The sequence below is a fragment of the Phyllobates terribilis genome, unplaced genomic scaffold (genome assembly GCF_046119375.1).
Source record: "Phyllobates terribilis strain yellow unplaced genomic scaffold, ASM4611937v1 Scaffold_139__1_contigs__length_4784569, whole genome shotgun sequence".
Lineage (NCBI taxonomy): Eukaryota > Metazoa > Chordata > Amphibia > Anura > Dendrobatidae > Phyllobates > Phyllobates terribilis.
The window spans coordinates 1194718-1202260 of NW_027362899.1; positions in this window are offsets into that span (position 1 = coordinate 1194718).

Genomic DNA, 7543 nt, shown 5'->3' on the forward strand with positions numbered 1-7543 from the left:
TATGACATCACCGCATTCTATATCCCAGTGTTCCGGCCTAAGGGAAATCACTGCCTTACAGACTCCCAAGGGTGAGGCAGCCCCTTTTGTTTTTCGTCACGAACGAAGCAAAAATTGATTATAAAATGGATAAAGAGAGAAGAAGAGCCCATAGAGATCGGGTTCTCAGTGAGAGGAGAGGATTAAATGAAGAGCAGGTACCATTGTTCGCTATTGGGCGAAAAGGCTTTATACTACCGGACGTGGACACTGATGCCTCAGAAATGGCGTCCAAACGTCAAACTCTGGACAAAATGAGAAAGACCAAAAGACATGAGATCCTTACAGAGAGAAGGAAAATGGAGACCCTCATGGAGTCTCACTCTGCTGCCTCCGCTGAGCTTCAGAGGGCCATACTTATCTCCTTGAAAAAACTCGGAGATCTGGTCCCTGAAATACGGAGGAGGAACAAAGAAGCCATCCTCAATAAGAGGAGAAACATCAACGCAGAGTTAGAGCTGGAAGAGGTTCTCCAAGAGACACCGAGACAAGTGACATCCTCCAGATCTGAAAGTCTGGAGGCACCGAAACTACAAAGAGCGGCAGCCCAGAAGAGGATCAGGAACAGCAGAGACTGGGTTGTCCAATGTAGAAGACGTCTCATCTACGCTAAATCCATTATAAATGGGAATGGTGCATTACGGAGGTCGAGGTCATCAGCTGAAAACATCTCCATCCTAGAGAACAAACAGCTGAGTGTTTCTCCACCAAACACATCACTGGATACAGATGGACCAGGTAAGATGGATCTGCTCAGTGTAATGAGACTGGGGGTGAGGAGGATTATACTCCTAATATTATGTACTGGCATCAATTATCAAAAGTGCAGAAAAACTGTCCTTGTTGCCCATAGCAACCAATCACAATGCGGCTTTCATTGTTCCATAGAATGTTAAGAGATGGAATCTATGTTGTGATTCGTTGCTATGGACAACAGGGACATTTTTATTATTGGACAGTTTTGATAAATGAGAGCCCAAATATTAGACATTTTCCTGCTCATTTACATAATGGCATTTAAAATTATAATATTTTCTCTGGAGCTACATTTGTTAACCCCTTATTGACCAGGCAACCTTTTTTTCTCTCTCCCTCCTTTGAAAACCCATAACTATTTATTTATTAATTTTTCTGGCAATATAGCTGTATGTGGACTTGTTTTTTCAGTGGCCGAGCTGTAGTTTTGAACATTATTTATTTTACCATTCAATGTTCTGGAACACGAGGAAAAAGATTTAATCTGTGGTAAAATTGTGGAAAAAAAGTGATTCCAACATTGTTTTTTTCTAGATGTTCATTGAGTGGTAAAAATGACCTGACAAAATGATTCTCCATGTCAGTTACAGCTATGATACTGCTGAACTTGCATAGGGGTTTCTAAAAAATACTTAAGAATTTTATTTAATAAAATGCTTTGTGTGGCCATGTTCTGAGACATTGGAACTGTGTGATTGTGATCGCTGGATGGAGATGTGTGAGGGCTTGATGATTTTTTGCGTGGTGAACTGTAGCTTTTATTGATACCTTTCCTGGGTAGACAGGACATTGTGATATCTTTTTATTGCAATTTTTTAGGTGGATACAGCGCCCCCCAAAAATGCAATTCTAATGTTTCATTTTTTTATCATGTTAGTGTTCACTGTTTGCAATATTTAATTTTATATTTTTGTAAATCGGACTTATGCGGATACAAGATGTGCTTATAAATATGATTATAATTATGTCAATTTGGTGATTCAAATATTTTTTACATTTTCCCTTTTTTAAACTATTTTTTTTATTTACTTCACTTTTTAGTTTCCTTGGGGGACTTAAACCTGTGATTTTCTGATCGCTTGTACTGTATACTGTGGTAGAACTGTATATAGATAAATTCACATTCTCGTATGAAATTAAGCCAGGCTGGTCTTAACACTAGGCCAAAAGTGACAGACTGGGGCTTTCAGCAGTAGGCCCAGGTAGTCATTTTAAACAATTGACCCCCTGCAATAGTGTCCTGGGGGGTTAATAGGTGCTGGTGCACTCAAATCGGCAATAGCTTCATTTAAATATCACTGTCAGCATTGAAATGGTTAAACTACAGTAATTGGAGTGTGCTCCGGTCGCTGCAGTTATAGGCAAGTGGCAGCTATGTAATACAGCCAGCATCTGCCTGATATGGTGCATGTGACGCGCCCCTGGGCCTACTTAGTGTAGCGTTGCGCACGCGGGGACTACCCGGAGCCGGGCCTGTTGGGGGTAGTAGTTTCGTGGCGGTGACCCGGTCCGTGCCCAGGGAGTCAAACTGTGTGGCTGAGTATTAGCAGTAGATGTTGGACGACTACGCCACCCGTTGAATGCAGCTATGGAGCTGCCGCTGCAGGGCAGACCGCTGAGGCCGGTGGTACGATTGTGCAGCGTAGATGGTATAACCCCCAACGGGAGGGGTATGGCCTCAGGGCAGCCGACGTGGATGATGGGGGTAGCAGGAACCACTCAGAGACGATGCGGTGTAGTTCAGGGTCTTTACTGGTGATAAAGATAGACCCTCCCGGAGTACTGGCTAGCGATCGGGGCCTGGTCAGTCTTTGAGCAGATGGGATCTCCCCTGGCCAGGCGGAGTTGTAGGCCTCCCCAACTAATTGTACTCTTCTGGCTACCTTGCTAGAGGCGGGTGAAAGTAGCCCACGTCCCTGAGTGTACCGTGTGGTGCTCACCCGTATGGCCGGTGACTCGGGGCCTTCTAGTGGCTTCCGCTCCACGACAGCGGTGCTGGTCCCACGCGTGTGACCGTGCCTTCGGGTTTCTTGGCCAGAGGACCTGAAATCCCCTGCCGGGCGGTTTCTGCTGCTGGGTCTGGGTTAATCCCCACAGCCTCGGACTCCGGGTCCGGTGGTAACTCTTCAATCAGGGCGAGCTCTACAGCTGCCAGTCCCTGATTCCTTTTAGCACGACTTCCCCAGAGCTCCTGATCTCTCTTTCCTATAGCTGCTTCTCTTCTTCTCTCTACTCTACTCACTAACCCTGCCTCAGCCCCAGCTTTATATAGGGGAAGTTCTTCCCCTCCCAGGACTGGGCAGGAGGTGTGGCATGCATAGGATTCCTGACCAAGAGACCTCCCACCTGCTCTCAGACATAACATTGCTATACTGTGGAGACCAGACCCCTGGGGTGCCACACATGCTCAGCTAATGAGCCCGCTTCATACATTTTATACACAACATGACAAACATTTCCATTATGTGTTCGCAAAGGGTTTAATAAATCTTGTATTTTCTCAGCAGATGGAGGCCTTATGATACCCCCTGACATAGCAGACATGCCAGCAGAAGACCCCGGTGATGCTAGAATCTGTATTTCACCCCTGAGAGAAGTGGTCAACACTAATAATACTATTGACTTTGACAGCCTTGACTTCCAGAAAGTTCTTGGAAAGGGAGGCTTCGGAAATGTAAGTGTGAATTTATCCTCCACCATGTTCATCAATGTATCCTGCACCAGATGCACAGGAGGGTTGTACATATTCATTACAGGATGCTCATATGTAATGATATATGAGATAAACTAGTGAACTACTACACACTAATAGATGGGAGTTTGGTCTGATCTGTTGTGATTTTTTTCCAGGTCATCTTGGCATTAGATCTGGTCAATGAAGGACTTCAGGCCATTAAAATCATGGACAGAACTTATTGTAGAGAGAACATATTCTCTACAGAGCTAGAAGTCCTAAGAATGGCTGCCGGATGCCCCTACCTAATGACTATGCGGGCGTTTATGGAATCACCATTGGAGTATGTGATAGCCATGGACTATATGGCCGGAGGAGACCTGTTTGACCACATGGCAGATTCAATGCTGTTTAACACAAGGACAACAAGGTAAATGTCTTATACTGAATATCAATAATCCGTTGCCCTTGCACTGTAGTCCGAGAGCAATGGACAACGACAACAGGAGAAAATAATGACATGAAAAGGACACGTGTGTGATCCCCTCATGTTCTCTGTATGATTGTGCATGTAACCACTGATCCATCCTTTCTACTCCACAGACTCTTTGCGGCAGAGATGGTGTGCGGACTCCAGTTCCTGCATGAACGCGGCGTCATACACCGGTAATCATTTCACCTTCATAAATCTGTCACCTGTGACTCTCTGTTGTCTCCTTACATATCTATTGTAGAAAGTTCTTTCCATGAATTGTCCTCACAATCAGTGTCTGCTCCTTCTCCCTGCAGTGACCTGAAGCCAGATAATATCCTCCTCCAAGACACCGGACACATCAAAATCTCCGACTTTGGCTTAGCAGCCATGAATGTATTTGAGGATGGCATAGTGAAGAACAAGGTTGGCACTAAGGGTTACATAGCGCCCGAGGTAAGGAACATCTCTGTGTGATTGATGCCAATAGTAGGATTGAGGGATAATCTGATCCCAATGTATCCTGCTGATATCTAATCACAGACCGGTCCTCATAGTCTCTGTGTGTAAATCCCCTTCCCGGTATATTAAGCTCCTCTCCAATCTCATGTTTCCACAGATAATGGACAGTAAAGGCTACAACCATCTGGCAGACTCCTTTTCCTTCGGCGTCATCTTATATATAATGAGTGTAGGTGACCAGCCATTCTATTGCAAAGGCACAATGGAGGAATACCACCAGTCTCTGCGTGATGACATCCCTTATTTTCCACCTGGGATCTGCTGTCATACCATGGACATCATAAAAGGGGTGAGTAAGATCAGATGGATAAGTATGATGGGGGGATTACTAAAAGAGATAGAAGATAAGATGGGAATAGTCCATAGACATTGTGTAAAAACTTGTCAGTAATAATACATAATATAATGACTAATGGTCTCTATCATTTTCTAGCTTCTCTGCAAGTCTCCATCTGCCCGATCTGCCATTACATCATCCATCAGATCGCATCCGTTTTTCTATTCTATAGACTGGAGCGATGTGGAGTCCGGCAGAGCCGACCCACCATTCCCATATTGCTATGTAAGTACATCACATACAGACATCCAAAGTGTTATCACTACCCAGTAACACACTTACCCACTATACACCTTATCGCTATATCCCCCTAGTACTGTATATACTGTATGTGAGGGGCTGATTCTCAGACGTGTATATTTCTCTTCTTACAGCAGGAGTATTAGGCTGATAAAAATCAGCCCCATTCCAGCAACATCCAGGAATGAAGATTTACATTAATCGGATGAGACAATTACACTGGACTTTCTTATTTACCGGACTGTGACAAACCTACCGAGCTTCCACCACATAACATCCAAGTAGATTTGAGCACCAAACATCCAGGGATTTATTCCGATCGCCATATTTGGGGTCAGGAAGGAATTTTTTTCCCTTGATATGAGGATGATCCAGCAACGAGTCCTCAGGGTTATTTTTCGCCTTCCTCTGGATCAACATAGCAAGTAATTAAAGGCTGAAATTGAAGGACTTCTTTCAGCCATACTTGTTATGTCACCATCTGGACGACTCATCTACAATGTGGTGGTAAGGAGACGACTACAAGATATGGACATAAAGAAGGAAGCGGCTGCTCCTTCTCCTACTTGGCCATGTACAGACAGAAGGAAGCGGCTGCTCCTTCTCCTACTTGGCCATGTACAGACAAAGGAAGCGGCTGCTCCTTCCTCTACCAGGCCATGGTCAGACAGAAGGAAGCGGCTGCTCCTTCCTCTACCAGGCCATGGTCAGACAGAAGGAAGCGGCTGCTCCTTCACCTTCCTGACCATGGTCAGACAGAAGGCCATTTGGCTGATCGCGATGCTGAAGGAATCCAGGAAAACTCCAACTATACAGATCACAAGTCACACATTCCTGCTCTTCTCCTCTCTCATGTGTGATCCAGACCTGGATGTCCAAAAGCGGCAAAAGTGTAAGCCGAGGCCTGAGGAGCAGAATCATCTCCTCCTTTCTATAGAAAGTCACTGTATCTACACACTTTCTTTTATCATCATTGCAAATTTGTAACAACTTTATTGCACAAATATATATATATGTATATATAAAACATCTAAGTGTCTTTTGTGCGTTTGGTTAAATTCTTCTCATATACAGACCTGCTTTTTGATATTTTTATTAATATCATGATAAGGACAAGGTATTTTGGTGCCTTAGGCAAATGAAGCCTATGGTGACCCCCACCAAAGGAATAGGCAAGAAACTGAGGTAACAGGACCCCTAATACTGCACCTCCTCCCTACGATCAGTCCGATAATAATCTCTGACGACCACTTCCACTCAAATTATTACTTTTCTCACCAAAAAAATACCAGCACAAGTAAAAAAAATGTGGCGTACTTTAGGGATGAGGCTTAAAAGGGAGCGCAATGTCAAAGTTCTATATAGAATCGTTCATTGTTTGTGGACCAATTACACATTACAAGGGACAAATAGCGATATTCATCCCTGATATTCTATATTTTACATGTCCTACCCAAGGATAGTGATGGAAACTAATATAGCTGTTAGTATAATGGAGGCCGTGGGTTTCAATTAAGGTCATGTGACAGATGCAACTTGTAACAAAACTGATGGCGTTTCTAGTGCCGTATTCCAGTGTGGCGCCATCCTGTAACAGAGAACACACCGGAAGTAGCCTGCGTCTTGTTGGAGTTACCGGCAGGGGAGGGAGCTGATTACAGCTCTTTTGCTCCTGTCCTGGGCAGCGCTCAGATTGTCTTAAAGAGGCAAATACAATTCAGTGCAGAGAGGGAGCGACAGGCGGTGAGCGGTGTTAGTGACTCACTGAATGCCTGTGACTGGAGGAAGGGGCCGAAACAATGTCTTTTTTTTTTTTTTTAAACTGAGCCCCCTCGGGGAGACAAGGGGTAGCGCCCTAGGCTAGTGCCTACCCTGCCTACCTGTCGAACCAGCCCTTATTATGAATCATGTTTGATAATTTTTTTGTGATCTTTATTAATTCATTCTTCATTCACTTTTTTCCTAATAAATACTATAATCAATGTAGTCTTGACCTATATTTATATCTGTATATGGGCACTTTGTGGTGGTAACAAATCCACATTGTATCAATTTTTCAAAGACCCCGGTGCTGTCATCTTTTTCATATGTTTTTATTATTTTCGAGGAGCTTTTCCAGCCTAATGGCAATGTGCCCAGGGCATTCTGGTTAATACCAGATGAAGGGGAACGCAGTCTCCATTATTTGATTGGACTACACATGATAGGATGAGATACACAGCTCAGCAGACTGTATTATTTGATTGAACTACACATGATAGGATTAGATACACAGCTTAAAGGGAAACCGTCACCAGAAATAACGCTATTAGCCTGCACATATGGGGTTAATCTGCAGGATAACAGCGTTATTATGCTGCCCGGCGCCTGCACTCAGCCAAATACGTGCAGAATCAAAGCTTTCCTGTATTATAAAAACACATTTAAAATACAGCTTCAACATCTGCACCAAAAACACATCAAATAAGGGAGAAAATTCATAAAAAAGGCAGCGAAAATGCAA